The sequence below is a fragment of the Otolemur garnettii genome, unplaced genomic scaffold (assembly GCF_000181295.1).
Source record: "Otolemur garnettii isolate 467f Iridium unplaced genomic scaffold, OtoGar3 scaffold00126, whole genome shotgun sequence".
Taxonomy (NCBI): Eukaryota; Metazoa; Chordata; class Mammalia; order Primates; family Galagidae; genus Otolemur; species Otolemur garnettii.
Window position 1 is genome coordinate 2,588,360 of NW_003852521.1, and position 20,499 is coordinate 2,608,858.

A 20,499-nucleotide genomic window follows, 5' to 3' on the forward strand; every position below is an offset into this window, starting at 1 on the left:
TGCCCTGGGTAGAGTGCTGTGGCATCATTGCTAACAGCAACCTCAAATTCCTGGGGTCAAGTGATCCTCTTGCCTCAGACTCCCAAGTAGCTGGGACTGCAGGTGCCCACCACAGTGTTCAGTTAGTTTTTCTGTACTTAGGAGAGATGGGTCTTGCTCTTGCTCAGGCTGGTCTCCAACTCCTGAGCTCAGGTGATCCACCTGCCTTAGCTTCCCAGTACTAGGATTACAGGCATGAGCCACTGTGCCCAGCCCAGTGACATAATTTGAAAGATTAAATTAGTAGATAAAATTATTTACAATACAGAGAATTTGCCTTTTTTTTGCAGTTTTTGGCCAGGGCTGGGTTTGAACCCACCACCTCTGGTATATGGAATTGGCACCCCACTCCTTTGAGCTACAGGCGCTGCCCTGAGAATTTGCCTTTTTAAAAGAGGTTTTTGAACATTTAAAATACTTAATCAGATGCTTGGGCCAGAAGAATATGTAAGTCTGTTTTGCAATGCCTATACAAGGTTATCCTCTTTAATTATTTTGTGATAAAACTAGAAATAAAGAGCAAAGAGGAAAACAACAACAAAAATCCTCAAATGCTCCAAAACGAAAAACAAAAATTTGAAACACCATCCTTAAGGCCTCTTGTATTTAATAACCTTTTTAGCTCATCCTTTAAAGGTTTTTAAGGACAGAGACTCAGGTAAATTTCCCAGAAAAAGGAGACAGACCGCCAACCCACAGGCAGAGCGGAGCAGAAGTGGCCTCAGAATGAACCGAGGACGGGGGTGTCCTATTTCCTCCCCTCTTGATCCTTCCTCTGAGCCCAACCTCTAATACACGCACAGAAAACAGCAGGCAGACCTGTGTCAATAGATCAATATACGGTGTGTTCTGCTGCTTCTCTCAAAGGGACACATACGTTTGCTTTGTGGTTTTTGTGTGTGACTTGGTTAGGATATGTCAGCATCTCTGTGACCAGGAAATCCCAAGGGAGAGAAAAAAATGGAGTCTCTATACCTGCAAGGATGGGCCTGACCCCGCACTGTGGTGAACTCGTGTGACCCCACACAAGCCAGCCTCCTTGGCCAGTGGGCAGCCCCGCTCAGTGCTCATCCACTCAGACTCCTGTTGCAGGGAGCCAGCCATCTATCCAAGCTCGTTACGTGTGGTTAACTTTTTAAAAATAAGTTTTAGTTCTTAAAGACATATTCTGGAATTGCCTTGAAAATAACCATCCAGGTAGTCCTATCCCAGTTACTGTCACATAAACAAGGTATTATGTTTTGTAAAGCTGAAAATGGTGGGGGGAGGGTGGGGGAAGCAGAAGGAAAAAAAACCCAATTCATTTCTATAGAGAAACTCACAAGTATCTTTATTTCTTTTTTCCTGCTTTGATATAAAAATCCCAGTAATTGCCCCTCTAAACCTCAGCTCCTCGTGGGTCAGTGCAGGTCCAAGGCAGACTCCATAGTTTTCCCTGCACATCTGAGGCTGGTTAACAGGACTGATGAATGGAAGGAGCCGTGTGTCCGCGCACTCGCTTGCTCCAGTGACAACATTTGCCACTTGGTGGCAGTGATCAGTTTAGTCCAGGCTGAGGAGTCAGTACAGCATTCTTGAGATTTATTTACCTCTGAGTCTTAGAAATCTATCATCACGTACATATGACTGGTGTATTCCACGTGAATTTGCCAAGTAGGGGGAATTCTTTCAGCACTGAATTGGTGAATGGGATCAAAATACTACCAATAATCGCTCACAAACAAGAACTGAAGGAGGAGGTCCCAGATGATAGGACCTGGTTTTTTTTTTTTTCAAATCACTATCTATTATCACTGATTCTGTTCAATATTTCTAGAGGTGCTAAGCTCAGCTCCTGGGGAGTGACAGAATTGCAGTGACAGGGATCACATTTGACCATGGAGGAAGGGGTGGGGGAAACTCACTTGGAAGTGAGGACTCTGGGTGGGGGAAGCACTGCAACTCTGCCCAAAATGAAACCTGAAAGTGAAGCGAGGTGGCAGGGTTGGGAGAAGGAGGGGAGCCATAAGTAAGAACTATTAGAAGGCTAAAGTGATAAAACTCAGTAATTTATTTGTGAGAAAAGTAAGTGATCTGGAAAAATCCAATGGTTCTGTTGATGTTATTAACCGAGCTAGGGATTCGGAGGACGTTATCTTGTCTGACATCTGGGGCTTGATGAGATCCAGCTACACACGGAATGTGCAAGCAGGAGAGTGTGGTGAACTGTTAGAATTAGGTGAGTGTGGGGGTCTACCCCCTAGACTGTTTGCAAGCTCAATAGTGCATCCCCCCAAAGACATGCATGTGCTAATCCCCAGAGCCTGTGAGTATGGTATTTCACATGACAAAAGGGACATTGCAAATGTGATTAAGTTCAAGGTCTTGAGATGAGGGGGAGGGATTTATCCTGACTTATCCCAGTGGGTCCAATGTAATCACAAGGGTCTGTATAAGAGACAGGCAGGAAAGTCAGCGACAGAGAAGGTGCCGTGACAACGGGAGCAGAGGCTGGAGCACTGCAGTCTTTAATCTTGGAGCACATAGTTAATTCATTCTACATTTTATGACCGTAATGTGCCATACATTTTATGTGGAGGTTGAGAGTTTAAAAAAAAAAGTCTAGTCTCTCTCTTTTCACCTTCTCTCCATCACAAGGGACCCACTTCCAACTATCTCTCTTTGGAAGTGCTTTAAACTTTCTCTTTGTTCTTCCTAAATACAATTTGTCTTTGTTACACTGAAAAGGAAAAAAAAAGTTTCTGTCTTTGAGAATCTTGCTTCTTTTAACAAGGAGACGAGTTCTGCAGAGAAAAGTGATAGAACGTTAGGAAAACATTATATTCCCGTGCTTTTTCTTCGAGGACGCTTGTATCCTGCTACATAAATCACTTCCATATTCCTGAGCTGAGATGAGCTCGTCTAATCCTCAGGTGTTTGTGGTTTTTTGTTTTCCTTCCTTTTTAGAAACAGGCTCTTGCTATGTTCCCCAGACTGGTCTCAAACTCCCGGGCTCAAGGCATCCTCCTGCCCCAGCCTCCCACGTAGCTGAGACTCCAGGAGTTCCCCCGCTGCCTGGTTTCACCCTCCGGGGCTCTCTCTGTTTTACGCCTCACTGTTCACTCCTTCACATGTGAAGAGAAGAGTGTACGTGTAACAGTGTTCACTGTTCACTCCTCAGCTTCCAGCTATACCCAGGACTCTCATTTGTGGCAGACTTTTCTGTGCTTCCCTTTTCATTACAAATATACATTGAAATACCCTCTTTGCCCTCTTGAAATGAGATTTACAAATAATGTAATCTGTTGTCATACCAGCTTAACGATAATGTAATGTGATGTAGTGATTTGGCCTTGGACATGAGGCCCAGAGCCAGGCTGCCCAGGGCTGGGTCCAGGCTTTTCCGTGTTCTGGCCCCAGAACTTCTCTGTGACTCTCTCCTCCTCTCTGAAATGGGGTTAACAATAGTCCCTGCCTCCTGGAGTTATTGAGGACATCAAGTAAGTTATATGAACAGCTTTTAGCATCCCTGGAATACAGTGAGAATTCTCTACCTATTAGCTCTTAGTGCTCCGATATAAAGGAGACATAAAAGTCATTTATAATAACAAATATACACAATATTTTAATATATAAATACTTTGGCATGACCACAGTAGAAAACCAAATGAAATAGATTCCAATTTATAAGGAATACGTTTTGATTTATGTTGAGTAAGATAATGTTTAACTAAACATTGTTGATGGTTCAAAAAAATATTTGGTGTTTGAAGTCACATCTTTCTTTCTGCATATACATAGGTCAGGTCGCAGTGATATGACAGTTATAGTAATACAGATGGATACTAGCCTGATATCACAAGCAGGACTATAGTGCCAATGTGATTTTCTGAAAGGGTGACTAATGCTTTGGAAATTTCTAAATAAGTTGATAAGATATAAGGTATAGTAGCAAGCATTTTTGGAATTATGTACAATAAAACCATGCCAAAAGCCTTTGTTTCTAGACTCAGGTAGTTAAAATTTAACTACTATTCTATTATAAGTGACCCTTGAACAACACAGGTTCAAATTGCATGGGTCTACTTGTAGGTACTTTTTTTAGAAATAAAAGTTACCTCCTCCATCTCTCTGCTTCTGCCCAGACAGCAAGACCACCTGTCCCTCTGCGTCCTCAGCCTTGTCAGTGTGACAGTGAGGAGGAGGAAGGCCTTTCTGACAACCCTTCCTGCTTTATGAACAGTACATTTCCTCTTCCTTATGAGTCTCTTGATAGCGTTTTCTTTTCTCTACCTTATTTTATGGTAAGAGAACAGTGTACATGTAACAAGCAAAATGTGTGTTAATTGATTGTATGTTATTGGTAGAGCTTCTGAGCAACAGTAGGTTATCAGTAGATATGTTTTTGGAAAGTGAAAAGTCATACACTAATATCTGACTGTGCAGGAGGTCAGTGCCTTGTTATCCAAGTCATGAGGCACTCGTGTTCAAGACTCAACTGAATATGAATGCATGGTAGGACAGTATAGAAACTGCAGGGGATACGGGGTGATGCTTTGTCATGAGGGAATGCCCTTTGTTTTGAGGGACATCAAACTCCTTTAGCCATTAACACCTCCACCGCTCACCCAACAAGTGCCAGGAACACACTTAATCTCTGGGACAAGCAAAATCTCCCACAAATCTCAAAAATGCCCCTTAGGAGGCTGTACCATCCCAGAGAGAACCACTGAGCTGCTTGTCACCTGGCTGATCTGAGATCCACTATATGGATTGCCATCCTCTGGCCAATCTTTCTGATTCTCCCCACCCAATATCCCGTCTGTGCTTCAAGGATCAGGGTCTGTGCCATGTCCTCCATGAAGTGCAGCCCCCAGATTATTTTTGTCCATTCCTGACCCCTCAGGGTCCTTCTGTTCAGTACCAGGTGGATGGTCCTTCTGTTCAGTACCATCGATCAGCTGCTGCCTCCCGCCCTCTGATCTCTGATTCTCTGCCCACTCCTCCCTTCCTAGTGACATAACACCCAGAACCTAGCACATACTCCATATATTCATTAAACAGCAAACAAGGCAGGGAAAGATTTTTACATGTGATTGGTGGAAAAGATGAAAAAAATGGTTCAGCTGAGAAACGATGTTAGCTATGTTGGAGACAATATATGCTTTTTAAGAAAATTTTGAGTAGTGATGCATTTTCACATAGAACACTAAAAGTCTTACTTCACAGATTTACAACGACTGAGGCTCAGAAAGGTGTTTGAGTTATCCGTACACCATGTTTTATCGCGTAACACAGTTGTGAGTCATGTGTTCAAAATGTGAACTTAAAATGATTCTCTGGCTCTTGGGATGTGGTTGGTTCTGTTGGAACCAAAGGAGTCTGACAAATTCATATTTGTTAACATTCAATAATGAAATTTAAAGGCAATCTCCCCCAGAGAGATTGGCGTGCGAAAGAAGGGTATACCTTAAGAGGAAGGAATAATATAATTATGGCATTTGGGGCATCAAAGAAAGGCAGAGAAGTTTTATGGATGGTGTGAGATGGCTCCCGGCAGCCTACAAACCACTGCTTTTACAAAAGACTGATTATGTCCTTAGATCTTGGAGCATAAATTTATTGCCCTCACAAGTAAATTATATATAAGTACCAGGCAAATGGTCCTTTACTGAGGGCCCTATACTGGCTCATGAGGGCATGAATCTCAAAAACAGTCTGTTCCTGCTCTCTGAGCTCTGTCCAGTTAGAGGGCCACAATTACAAACTGGACAGGTTAATAATAGCTGGGCTTAGCTCAAAATGGAAATACAGGACTCCTTGTTTATAAATTACATAAAACTTCAAAAAATGAAGACAGAGCATTAAACTGAACACGGGTACCTTCTCAGGACAGGGACCTTGAGTTTGCAAGCTGCATGCCTCCCTTTGACATAATTATGATAAAAAATGACGATGTTCACTTAGAGACATGTATGGTTGCTGTGAGAACAAGGTGGGAGTGGCTAAGTCTGAGGGAAGGAAATGCTTTCCCAAGGAAGTGACAGTGGGACAAACCTGGAAGGATGGTCAACTTGTGTTAAACAGAGACAACTGAGGGCCCAGATGCACTCTAGGTGAGGAGAGGGAGGGGCAATACTGCATTCTCCTGCTGTAGCCCTCTCACTCTAAGCTGATCCTGCATCCTCCTGCTGCAGCCCTCTCACTCCAAGCTGATCCTGCATCCTCCTGCTGCAGCCCTTTCACTCCAAGCTGATCGTGCATCCTCCTGCTGCAGCCCTCTCACTCCAAGTTGATCCTGCATCATCCTGCGGCAGCCCTCTTCACTTCAAGCTGATCCTGTATCCTCCTGCTGCAGCTCTTTCTACTCCAAGCTAATCCTTCATCCTCCTGCTGTGGCCCTCTTCATTCCAAGATGATTGCAGAGAACTTCTGTGCTATAATTAACTCTTTATGGCCAGTGCTTTTGTTACTTGGATAACTTTTAAAGTAATAATGCTCACACTTTCTTTTCTTGGTTATGTAGCATAGTCTGACTAGATATTACTAAGGAGAAATCTGATACTTTGCAATTCCTTGTTTCTTTGGAAATGACTGATTTTCCCTATTTGGGAGCTTTTAAGATATTCTCTTTATCCACGGTATTTGGAAATCTTACAATGACTTGGAATTCTTTATCCTGGGCACTCTGTGAGACTTTTTAGTCCAAATATGCTTGGACTTCACTTCCAGGAAATCCTTTATGCTATTTCTTTGATGTTGTTGACTAATATTTCCTGAAATAGTCACTTGAATTTATCATCCATGCTTTCCATTATGATCTTTTTTTTTTTTTTTTTGCAGTTTTTGGCCAGGGCTGTGTTTGAAACTGCCCCCTCTGGCATATGGGGACGGCGCCCTACTCCTTGCGCCTGCGCCCTCCATTATAATCTTTATTTAACGATTATATTTGCAATATCCAAGGGTTCTTGTTGTCAGATTATTTATCTTTCTTAGCACCTTGTTCTTTTTCTTTTTTTATGAATACAGTACCTTCCGGAATCTCCCTAGGAATACTGATTAGCGTGCTACATTTCTCCCTTTCTACAACATTTCCTGGTAACCAGAGCAGAGAGGCGTTGTCATGCCCCACCACCTGCTGGAAGAGGCCACGATGCCAGCAAGAGGAGATTTCACTCTGTGTGTCCACATCAGCGTGCACCACCTGTCAGTGTTTTAGAAATGAATACGCCCAGGGCAGGTGAACCGGCTTCCCTGCAGGACTGCGTGTGTTTGCTGTGTAAAGGCTGGGCTGATAGAAACACGGTAGTACCTCTGTAAGTTGACCATGCAAGGGACTGTAACAAACTGGTCAACATTCACAGGTGGTCAGCATCAGGAACTAGGCCTACTGTGCTGATACATACATGTGCATGTCCAGACGGCCTACAAAAATTAGGCCAACTTAGGGAGGTGGTCAGTGTAGGGAGGTGGTCAACCATGGAGTTTCTACTGTCTTTGAAAGAGGGCTATGAGAGAGGGCCAAGTTCTTACAGACCTTCAACTCTTCTTCCTGTTTTCAGTCCCGTCCCTTACTTAGGTTGCTCAGCTTCTCTGGGCTTTTGAAACTGATGCTCTCTGGGATCCGGCACCACCGATGGTGGTTTCGTTCCCTGCTGCATCTTCCTACCCCTGGGATGCTGTGGGATCTGTCATCCCTCCTCCATCCGCTCTCAACCTCCAGAGATCTGTCGAGCTCTCTCGAGCACTGATGTTCTCCCTCCAAGTTCTTGTTGTTGTTGTTATTGTAGGTTTATATCTTTTTACACTTTTTTCCATCGTTTTAATGGAGTCTTTGGGGGAGGGAGGGAGAAAAGGAATCTGTGGTCAGTCCATCATCTTAAAGTGTAGCCGCCTTGAGGATTATTCTAACTCTGCAAACCAGGTGATGTATGCTTAGAGAAATTTAAGCGGCTCTCCCCTGGCTCCCTAATTGTAACTTAGCTACATATTTTTTCTTTCTCTGCTCCTCTAACAACATTTTTGAAAACATAGTCTTTACTGGCATTTGGATTGTGGGGTATGGGGTACATTAGGAGGCAGACTACATTTAATGTGTGAATTTAGAAACTGAAAAAGCAGATACAAAAACATGCCACACAGAAGATTTCCGCTTTGCCTTTGAAAGTGTTACCCTTAACCTTTGCAATCTAGTGACATCAGTTTCTATCTACAATGTCAGCTGTTATAGTACATCCTGAAATTAGAAACATCTAAGGGCAACTGAATTATTAACTTTTCTTTTCTTTTCTCAAGTTGTCTTTTTTCTCCTTGCCCTGGTTGTCCTTTTATCTGTCCTGGTGTAAGCAGTTGGTACTGGCTAATGAAGATGGAAGAAGTCATCTGCTTCTGTAACACGTGGGACTGTGGGGTCTGCAGGCAATGGAGCCCAGCTGGTCATTCTTAGGAAGGAGCACCTGCATTGAGCGCGAGGAGAGGAAGGCCGTGTGTCGGGAATCCTGGTCCCCGTGGATGAATACTTAAGGTGACTATATCTACCTATGGGAAAAGTTTAATGCTTTGCTCTGAAGCTTTCTCATGCTTGTGATTAAAAGTAAAAAAAAACCCATTTTTTAATTGAAATTGTATCAGCAACCTTCCAGATTCTAGGCTGGTTTTGTAATTTAAGCTCGCGTTTGCATGCTAATTCTTCTGTTTCCTGGAGATAATTTGACCTGGAGTCTTATATGTCTGGAGGAGTGTGGCTCACTCTGAGCAGTGTGATCTTGGTAGTGATGAGGGGAGCTATAGTCTAATATAATATTTCAGTTTCTTTCAGCACTGTGGCTGTATTTATGACTTTACCTTTAGATGGCTTTTCCCTTTTGTTAATATTGGCATGACAGATGCAACTTGAGTTTGGATAAAGGTTACATACCATGGTAGGCAGCTTCCTAAGACAGATCCCTCGGACCCTTGCCAACTGGAGTTTACTTCTTGCGTAATCCCCTCCTCTTGAGTATGGATTGGACCAAATAATTTGCTTCTAAGGACTAGGCCACGGTGAAAGTGACAGGCTCTCACTTCTGAGATGAGGTTATAAAATCTTGTTCTCACTCTCTTCTCTTTCTCTCTCTCTTACTCATGTTGATGAAGCCAGCTGCCTCGTTAGGGAGCTGCCCTGAGGCAAAGTCCATGAGACAAGGAACTGAGAGTGACTTCGGGGCAATAGGTAACATCGTACTGAGGCCCTCTGTCCAATTACCCATGAGAATCCTCCCAACAACCACATGAGCGATCTTAGAAGAGTTTCCTTCCCCCGGGAGCCTTGGGAGGACATGCTGACACTTTGATTGCTCGCCTTGTAGGAGAGCGTTAGCTGGAAAACCCAGCTTACCCACAGAGACCATGAATTAATAGATGCTTGTTGTTTTAAGCCACTAAATTTTCAGGGAACCTGCTACACACTGAAATATTAATTCACATACTCATGCTATAGCTACCACATTTGGAAGATTGCATTGGTCATGAGCCCATTTCCTTTGGTTTGGTAGAAGAGTATAAATATAGTGAGAATGTCTTCTTTTCCCAAGAAGTTTTGGAGAAACAAGAAGCTGGTGTTGAAAAGGAGAGGTTGGAGAGTGGGAATTTGTAAGTCGTGAGTTTGAATACCTTTGACTTTCAGCCTGCCATTTTCCTTCTTCACTGCGTGAGAGAAAAGTTTTGAAGCTGAAGTCTCTGCTGTGTGTGCAGCAAAAGAATGGCAGCTTGTTTCTATCCTAAATTACTTTTTACAAATTTATTTGTACCCTCTACGAAGGAGAGCTTTACGAACAACTAGGGGAAGAGAAAGGAAGGGAATGTGAAAGGACATTGAACCTAAAAGAGGCTGATGATTAAAAAGTGGCCTCTCCCCCAGGCATGCTGAGAACAGGTCTGCAAATCATCTCACCCTTCATTCCTGTAAATAAATATCGTTGCCCCAAAGCAGAAAAGCAAAGCCATGTATTGTTTCGTGTATGTGTCCTGGATCTTAATACTCTGGGCAGTGTTCAGTGACAAATGAAGTCAGACAGCAGGGCATTGCCAGCTTTGCATGTATTGTCCTGGATGTGGGAATCAAGGAGGGGTTTAAGAGTAAGAAGAAGGAACAATAGAATTGAGGAAGTGAGATGACACTTCCTCTTCTTTCGCAAGAGCTTTATTCTCTGATCAGCTTCTAAGCTCAGTCCTGTGGACACTGAGCCTCCAGAGCTGTGGCTTCTTCTAGGGGATCCTCGACTTGCACCTTACAGGATTATGAGTTTTCCGACTTCAGGAATAGAGACAGCTCTTGGATTTATGCTCTTCTTATTGTATGTGAGTAAAAACCACTCTTTGGCTGATGTGTGAGAAGGAACTGCTTAGCATACCAAGATGGCAAAGCGGTTGATAAGCCAGCGCTACCTTTAGAACAGGTCGGAGATGTGGCTTTTGGGATATGCATGTGGCTCAGTCTCTCAGGTCCTCAGCAACCTACTGCGGGGACATCCAGGGCTGCAGGCCTCTGTCAGAGCCTGGGAGGAGAGAGCTGTGTACTTACTTTGATTTTCTCTTTTTCTTCCCTGGGTGTTGTATTGGGAGCTAGTTGGACTGCAGACCATGGGTGGTTTAGAAAAGCACAATTCAGCATGTGTTTCAGTCCTGAGGAGTTCATTTGGGGAAATGCTCTATGGCCACCCGTGTTTGAGAATGTGTTCTTTGTGGAGGGTCTCCCTTTGCATGTAGGCAGCTGGAGGGAATTTTGCTTTTAGATAAAGGTCACAGGCTTGAGAAAATACCACTGATATAAAAATGAGAGTTAGGTGGTGCTGGTTCAGAGGCCTTTGCTACTAAGGGCATCTGGGGGGCTTGATTTATTTATTTATTTATTTTGGCTTGGGTATCTATGAAAGAATTTCATTATAGGAGTCAGAGTTACAACCCACCAGTGCCATCATTGATTAAAGCGGTGGATTTTATTAGTCTTGAGGGGCCTAATGTTTCTAGTACTGTCCTTGACATTGCATAGTAATACATAAAGTCTGATTCCTATGTGGTTATTTATTTTACATAGAAAAGAGAAATAGAAAGAACACAGGTTTCTCTCTGCTCACATCAGGCAAGTGAAGAGGAAAGGACTTACTGTGGGACGGAGTATATGTGTTGATGTACTCATTCTTCAGTTTACTTTTCAGTTTCCTCCAATTCCTCTCTTTATATATCAAGTGTATTTTCTGGAGTGACGCCAGGCATGAACTATTTCAGGCAAGCTGCATTAAGCAAAGATACATCATCGAAGTATGGAAATAGGAAGTTCTTTCCTGTGGTAGTTTGCTGTGGCAATAAGAGATAAGAAATTACTTCACCACTATTGCCTGAGACTTTCCTTTTGACTCTCGTGTCCTTCTTGAGCAGCTCACTTCTGCTTTCCATCCAGCTTGGAGGCTAGGCAGTGTGAGCTGGTAACCAAAGTGCAGGTTGACCATTTGCAAGAAGGTTTTACCATGGCAAGTATGTGCATGTGAATAAAGCCCTAAAAAATAGGCTTGTTGGTGTTAAAGATCCTGCAACTGGGGAAATGACTGTAGTCCCAGCACTCAGAACAGTTCCTGCCTTATCACAAGCTCTTTGTAAATATTTTTGAATGAGTGAATGATTGGAATCATTCATAAGAAGAATGTGGTAGGGTAGCCAGTTTTTTCTTTCTGTTACCCAGGCACAGGTTGGAAAAATTGAGAGGGAACCAGAAGAGAAGGAGAATATGAAGGTGTGGAGTGAAGAAAGGGTATGTAGAAAAGATGGTAAAAAACCCTAAGAGAGTAAAATGAAAGGGGTGGCAGTATGGTGGTGGTGGTGTTGGAAGTGGTGTTAGTGGTGATGATGGTGGTAGAGGTGATGGTGGTTGGAGGTGGTGGAAGAGATGTAGAGATGGTGGAGGTGGTGGTTGGAGATGGTGGATGTGATAATAGAAATGGTAGTTGTAGATAGTAGAGGTAACATTGATGATGGTAGTGGAGGTGATGATAGGGATCATCTGTTCAAACTTTGTATCTACCACTGACTAGCTAGCTCTATGGCCTTTGAACTGATAAAGCAATAATTGTAATATACTCATCTTTTGGGGTTGTGTTGTGAGGATTAGAAATATGATTGTACCAAATGGCAGCTATCAATATAGAGTAGAAGCTCTGTAAGTTGGCCATCCAAGGGGCTGTAACAAACTGGTCAACATATGGAGGTGGTCAACATGAGGAAGTAGGCCTACTACACTGTGTACATGTGGAGTATGTCTGATCTATGAAAATTAGGTTAACTTAAGGAGGTGGTCACATTGCCCCAGACTCACCTGAAAATTACAAATTTAAAAATTTATCTTTACTTCTTTTCTACTTTTTGGCATTTCCTAAATTTTGTAAAAGGAACATGAGACTTTTAAGAGAATTGTTCATTAAAAACAAATGTTCATAAGCCTGGTTATCAGAATGGTTAAGCACATGGTGGTATATAAAGAAATGGCGTCAATAAATGATATTTATAGAAATATTCTTATGCTGTAATTCTAAGCCAAAAAAGCAAGAGCGTAATTTTTTTGACTATGGAAAACTACTGCAGAGAAGTAAGATTTAGGTGAAATAGGTTAAAATGCAAATGTATGAATAGTACGGTTATACTTGATGGTTATTTTTGTCCTTATACTTTCCTATTTTTTCTAAATTTTTTAATAGTGGCATATACCTGGACTATTTTAATAATCTGATAATAAAAAAATGTTGAAAGAAAATAAATGAACAAAACCTCATCTATAAAAGCTGAGATAAAAATAAATAAATAATATGCTTTGTTGTGAGGACCAAATGAGATGAAGAAAAGAAAAATATTATAAACCAAGGGAGCCCCCTATCTTTGCTCAGGTTCCATATATAATATATATTTGTACACATATGGTGTATGTGTATATATATGGAATATATATATACATTTAAGCATATAGAGACTCAATTGATATACAAGGCTGAAAAAGATTAGATTAAAAATAATAGGGGGTATTGCAGATTGAACTCTGCCTCCCCTGCTCCTCAAAAAAGATTCTGAAGTCCTCACTGCCACTAACTCAGAATGTGACTTTATTTGGAAATAAGATACGCTCGGTGCCCATACCTCAGTGGTTAGGATGCCTCTGGTTGGTTTGAACCTGGCCCAGGCCTGCTAAACAACAATGACAATAACAAAAACAACAAAAACAAAAACAGCTGGGCATTGTGTCAGGTGCCTGTAGTCCCAGCCACTTGGGAGGCTGAGGCAAGAGGATCATTTAAGCCCAAGAGTTGGAGGTTGCTGTGAGCTGTGACTCTACAGCACTCTACTAAGGGTGACAAAGTTAGACTCTGTCTCAAAAAAAAAAAGGAAATAAGATAGTTGTGGATGTAATTATTAATATGGTAAAACCTCCATAGTTGGCCCCTCCCTACAATGACCACCTCCTTAAGTTGACCTAATTCTCATAGACCAGACACGCACCACATGTATGTGTCAGCACAGTAGGCCTAGTTCCTTATGTCGATCTCTGTGTGTTGATCAGTTTGTTACAGTCCCCTGAGTGGTCAACTTATAGAGGTTCTACTGTAATTAAGTGAAGATTAGGTCATACTGGGGTGATATGGGCCCCTAGCCCAACATGAAGACAGACATGTGAAGACAGAGACCCACAGGAGACGCCATGTAACCACAGAGACAGAGATTGGAATTCTACAGCAGCAAGCCAAGGAATATCAAAGGTTTCTGGCTTCCACGAACAGCTAGGAAAAGGCAAAAAGGAATTGGACTTACAAGTTTTAGAGATGGTGTAGACTTGCCTTCTGGACTCTAGTACTGTGAGAGAATACATTTCTGTTGTTTTCAGCCACTCAGTCTGTGATATTTGTTACGACACCCCTAGGAAACCAATACAGAGGGTGGAGAATAAGTCATTTTAAGTGCTAGTAATAAACCCATCCATACTGCTGGCAAGCACTTCTAGGGACCAGATCCAACATGACTCATTTCTCTGACTTTAACCTGTGGCCTTGGGCCTCAAACACTAGAATCACTTCATCACTGAATGGGAATGAATGAAGACACCGAACAATGAAACACATTTACAAAATGAGAATCAGGCTATTGTGAGATCTGTAAAAGGGCATCCTTTCATTGGTTGAGCTTTGCTGAGGATCCTGGGTTATTATGCCAATGTGGTCATTTGCTTGATATGGAATATTAGTGTCTACTGTTGGGGGGGGTGGATATTTACTTACCCTGGTTGTATATTGAAAGAAAAGTTCAAATATTCTGAACTGGGAAAAGTTCAAATACTCTGATGCAATATGATGGGACTTCGGTCCAAATATAAACTCTCAGGCTCCAATCTAAGTGTATAGCAAGTGGAAAATTCCCATTTAATAGATGTTGGATTATTTTAGTGGTTTTATCTCTAATTGTTGATCATTTTGATATATAAACTTAGTTTGGTACCTGCATAGGTTCTTTAATGACCTATGACCTAAGTGTAAATAGCCCAGATTTCAGGCATATTCTTGTATTTCTCTGCAATATGAGAATCTCCTAAATCTCCTTTCCAGTTGAGTTTAAATTACCCTAATTCCTATTACCATAATTATCCTCAGCAGAACAACATTCTTTTTAACAGGTAAACATCATTGTAGCAGACTAATTCAGTTAATCTGTGCAAAACTAAAAATATCTATTTGTCCTTCCTTTTAGTTAATCCGTATTTTGTTTTCTTTAGACTTGTTATTCATTTTACGTAATCTTTTCCAAAATGTTCAATAGATATTTGTGGCTGAATAGATTCTTTCACATTTGAACAGGTTAGAGGTTCTTTTTTCTTGACTATCATGAAGGAAACTGCATTGTTAGGACTTTTATGCACTGAAATCTAATGTTAGAGAGAAACAGAGCATTTAACCACTTATAGGCAAATATATATACTATATACTATATAGACACTGAATTTGTTGGTCAAAAATAGGAAACTATAGACCTCTCAGAAAGGAAAGAGATGTGGAACCTTACTCAAAACACTTCCCAGGAGCCTCAGTATAACATTATACACGTTTATAGCATATAATAATTTTGTGTAAGGTGGCGTAACTCATCCAAAGACACTTGGCTGTACCTACACAAATACATGTTTTAAGAAGATACCTTTGATTCCTTGAAAATCTAAGCAAATGGCTATACACATAAAAAACATAATTTTTAGGTTACTTGTTAGTGTTTATCTGTTTGGATAGCTTAGACAGCTCAATATGGGGGAAATTTGAGGTAGTTTTTTGACTGATGAGAATATGCGTGATCTCAGCAATTTCTGGAACATGTTTAAAGATTCTGCTTTCCTGGAAATTAATAGTTGCAGCAGGAACATTCCATTGATTGATTTGGAGTGCAGGTCATGTCTAACAACTTTGTTCTTTCTACCCTTGAATGTTTAAAGCAAATGATATGAAAGGGTTTAATTTCTGATTCCTTCATAAGCCATAAATCTCAATCTCTCTTTCCGTCCTGACACAACAAAGAGTTGTTCTCACAACTGTGAATGTTAATCATATAATATGATGAGGGCCCATTTATAAATATTTAACATTCACCAAATGTTTCTTGAGTACCCAATATTTTCCAGGTAATGTGGCAGGTGTTTTCACTTCAGCAGAATGAGTGAGATCACCTTTGAAATTCCCTTATAATCATGTGAATCACTAGCACCTCTTCTAACCAGATCCAGTTACAGCCACACTATCAAAGAGAAAGATCTGAAGTTGAACTCTCTTGATCACATATGGTTGGTCAAGGTTTTCCAGCTCAAGCTGGATTTGACTCTGGACCACAGCTACCAGGATTTTCTGTACTTGGATTTTCAACTTGGTTAATCAACTAGAGCAACTTTTACGTAGGTAACAGAGACTCTAAGGAAGGATTGTCGAGCAAGGTTTGAGCTGGGCACGTGAGTACCACTTAATTTCCTTTTGTGAACACTCACAAGCATTCCAAGGCTATGAATAAATCAGCTGCCTTCAGAGCAATGCCAGACTTTCAGATATTCTGAGCTGAGAAGCTAACAGGGAGAGAGAAAGACACCAAGAAGTCACCAAAGCACAGTAAGTGAGGCTCAGAGATTCCTGATTCCCTTGAAAGCGACTTTGCTTTCAAGTTGGTGTTCTTAGTAGTAGCAGGATCATAGACAAGGTCATTTTCACTTTGCATTCCATCCTCATTGTGTTCTGTGCATTGGGAACAAATTAGTAAGAGATGCCCCTCTCAATCGTAGACTGAGTTCAGATTGTTTCTTTCTGCAAGTTTGTATTTTTTGCCATTGCAGAGGTCAGCCTTTGGCCAATGGATGGATGCCTGGCCTGTGAGGAATCCTGGGATGTTTCTGGGCGGGGAGACCCTCTAAAGTGAGACTTAGAGTAAAGGCAGAAAATAAGAGTCCAAGAAGGCTCCTTGGTTCTAAGAGCTGATGTGGCAGGTGTAGTTAACGCTGCTGTTACTACTAACAGTTAACATGTATTGCTCATGTAGTGTCTGCCAGGAAAGATGTTATAGGCTTTACATTCATTACCTAATTTCTTAATCAAATATTTCTGGGAAGTGCTATTATGATAACTTGCTTCCTTTTTCTGAGGAGGAAACAGATTAAGAAAGCTTAAGAAGCAGGCTCAAGGTCACCAGAAATAGGGCATGGTAGCTCATGCCTGTTATCCTAGCATTCTGGGAGGCTGAGGCAAGAGGATCACTTGAGCTCAGGAGTTTGAGACCAGCCTGAGCAAGAGCAGGACCATGTCTCTACTAAAAATAAGGAAAATTAGCCGAGAGTTATGGTAGGCACCTATAGTCCCACCTACTTGGGAGGCTGAGGCAGGAGGATCGTTTGAACCCAGGAGTTTGAGGTTGCTGTGAGCTAGGCTGATGCCATAGCACTGTAGCCTGGGCAAAAGAGTGAGACTCTTGTCTCAAAAAATAAAGAAATAGTACAACCAGATCCCACCACAGTAGCTTGACTCTGGAGTCAGAATTTGAACCTAGTCCTGTTTGTCCTGACTTCTAGTAATATATAGCTGCCTCAAGGGAATATAATATAATCCAAGGAAAAGATACCATGAAGTTTCTTATTTTTTTTCTGATAAATTTGCTTTCAGCTGGACCACCTTCCCCCCTTTCCTGAGAGTGTGTGGAATCTAATCCCAGTTAGGCTCTGGAGGGAGCTTATTTGAGGAGTGTTTGGCACAGATTTGCCTGAGCATGGAGGAAAATCTCAATGTCAAAAAAGACATTTCCAGATCAAAGCTAAGGAGAGCTGGGGCCAAGGATGATGGGGCATTTGCTTCTAAGAATTCTTGGAATCCCAGAAAAAAGGAAATTAAAAGATAGGAAGGCAGGATTTTGAGAGAATGTGCTGTTTATTATTATACTCTAAGAAAAGTGTCTTGGAAAAAAAATAGTATATGTTAGATTAGATAAATGGAGGGAAAAAATATCTCTTTAGGCAAATACTTTGAATCCAACTCATAGTAAATTTTATCAACTCTTGCTGTTTGCAGCTTAAATTTTAAAAGTGTTTTTCTTTAGTGCATGTACGTCTTATTGTCGCCAGTGATGCTGATAAGCAAAGGGAGGATAAATGAAGGAGGAGAATCTGTCGAGGTACGTTTCAGCTCTGGTGCTTTTATCATTCCTTCCTTAATCATTTAATAAGTTTGACAGTTAGGTTTATCTTCCCTTGTGCATTGAACAGTCTGGTGGACATAAAGGAAAAGCCAAAAAGCGTGGAGCAGGAAGGAGAGGAAAGAAAAAAAAGCTTGGAAAATCCACCTGCTCAGTGAAAGGCTCCCGAGTGGGTTAGCCTGGCAGATCTCCTGCCTGTTTTTGTTCGTTACACCCCATTCAGATGCTCTCAAGGGCCCCCTTTTGGTCAAGTCTAGGACCTTTCTTGCTCTAAACTTCCTGCATCAGCTTTCCTTTCAGTATTGATCATCTCCTCCATCCTCAAATCATCCCTTCTGTAGATTCCAAGCCCCAGAGCTTTCTTTCATCCAGATCAAAGACTAGTACTCCTTCTCTCTCAAATTTCCTCTTGAGCCTTTCAACTCTAAGCCATCTTACCTGACTTAGTTCCTGGTCCTGCTATCTCTAGAGATTCTCTCTTGAGAAAGTTCCCTAACCTCAATTATTATTCCATAATATCATACCCATAATACGATCTTGTTGTAGAAAGATGAGGCCCAAAGGAGAGAAAGAACACTCAAACACTGTGTTTACAAGAGGAAGGGCTTTTTTTATAAAAAAAATTAAATCATAGCTGTGTACATTAACACAGTCATGGGGTACAGTGTGCTGGTTCTATATACAATCTGAAATATTTTCATTAAACTGGTTAACATAGCCTTCATGTCATTTTCTTAGTTATTGTGTTAAGACATTTATATTCTACATTTAGAAAGATTCACATGTACCCTTAAGAGAAAGGGTTTTATTCCAGTCCACAGAGTGATGGCAGACCAGAGTCCAAAATGGCCACCCTCCCTGACTGGCTCAGTCTTCTCTTTTTATCCCCAGTCAAAGTTCCAGCCCATGGACACCTTTCTCATTGGTCAGTTTGAATCAAGCTGGAGAAGTGGGCTCAGGCTTTTACAGAACTGTGGGCTTTTACAGAAGTGGAAGCAAGTATTAGTTTCCAGGTCCCAGGAAGTTAAGTTTCTACAAATTCCTAAGAGCTGAGCCACCACGGGGAGGACCTAGCAGGTGTATGCTTGAGGTGTCCTTGAGAAGACCTCTGTTCTCTTAGACCTCACTTTTTCTAGGTCTTCTCTCTCATCCTGAGCAGCCATCTTTCCGGTCTTAATCTGGGTCTGGATATCCAGCCAGCTTCTTCTGGCCAATAGGCTTCCCCTCATATCACTGACATTATTGGAACTTGAACATGTATGGAATTGAATTATTCCCCAATATTCTCCAGCTGCACTCTTGATACTCTTTTGAGAATTCATGGAGAACTGATCAAAGCAAATAACTTAGTTAAATTTAATTTTTAAAAAACAATTAGGCTCTCCTCCTCCTCATTGAGAGATTTGCTTTATTTAGTCACATCCATCAACCCCTCGAACAATGAGATTCAGAAAATAGGATGGTCACCTGGGAGGATAGATTTCAAATTGCCTTGAATGTAGGCTCCTAGATTTCAAATTACCTTGAATATAGGCTCTGATTAACAGCAGCTACAAGTGAATTAAAAAAAAAATGCAGTTCCTAAGATGTTTATTGAAAAATTAACATTAAAGTGACCCAAGTTTCCAAAAGTAGGCCCTACTATATGAAAAAAGAAATTAAAAAAGTTATTGACTGGATATACATTGTTCTTTGTATCACTGTTGGGGGTGATGGGTTCTACTTTCCTGAACCTAGTTGACATGTTTCAATTACTCAGCTGATCCAGAAAGTTCAACCAAGGCACAGCAGTATTGAAAGCAAAAATGAATGGAAACTGAGAATAAAACTGGAGCAGCACTGGCAGCGTGGATAGACAGCAAAGTAACATGCACATGTTTCATTGCAACAAAGAGAAATTTTATTTAAGAAGAACAAAGAAGGGCAGTTGCCTGTGGCTCAAAGGAGTAGGGTGCCTGCCCCATATACTGGAGGTGGTGGGTTCAAGCCTAGCCCTGGCCAAAAACTGCAAAAAAAAGAAAAGAAAAAAGAAATTGATTTTTAAAAAAAAGAAGAACAAAGAAAAGTTTAGAGCACTCCCAAAGAGTTAGAAGTGGGTTCCTCTCATGATGGAGAAAAAATGAGAGCCCCAGAGATGCAGGGCTGTAAATACCCGTGTTTGAAATTGGTGGCCAGTCATTGTTCTCCTTGTACCACTAGGCATTATCACCCTTATCTGTTGGTTGAGTGGTGAATGGTCCTATGGACCTCCAGATTTCCTTGTTCTCTAGGCCAGGTTTTGCTCCCATCCCCCTTGAATCCCCCCTTTTTGTGTCTCTTTCCAATCACAAATTCCAAGAACGTAAAGATAATGGGTAAGGCAGCAAGTCAGGAACAAGATGCCTTTCAACAGTTGCTCTCAGAGGTGGAGACTGTGGTGACTCACATGTGATCCCAGCATTTTGGGAGGCTGAAGTGGGACCCAGGAGTTTGAGACTGTTGAGTTTAGCAATCTATCTTGTTCTGTCTTCTTGGTCCTTGGTGTGCTCTTGGCAGAAGAATGACCAGACACACCAAAAGCAAGACAAATGTGAAACAGAGTTTATTGAGGAAGAGAAAGATGGGCTTACAGAGCAAGAGCAAGATATAGGTTTTTAGACCAAGATGCATTTGCCACAGACAATAAAGGGGCCCCTTGTGTTGACAAAAATGGCCTTGGCTATGGTCTGGGTTCTTGTTTTATATTGTATGGATTGGACCCTCCTCATGGTTCAGACATCATCA

General features: G+C 41.5%; 1 protein-coding gene across 3 annotated transcripts in view; it reads left to right on the plus strand.

The window, feature by feature from the left end:
• The first annotated feature begins 10,243 nt into the window (after window positions 1-10,243).
• Window positions 10,244-20,499, plus strand: part of IPCEF1 (interaction protein for cytohesin exchange factors 1) — a 152,629-nt gene continuing 142,373 nt past the window's right edge. For all 3 annotated transcript variants that reach the window (XM_023517937.1, XM_023517940.1, XM_023517939.1), the window contains exon 1: window positions 10,244-10,356. The gene's annotated coding sequence lies outside the window, so the exon portion shown is untranslated. The remainder of the gene's footprint in view (window positions 10,357-20,499) is intronic.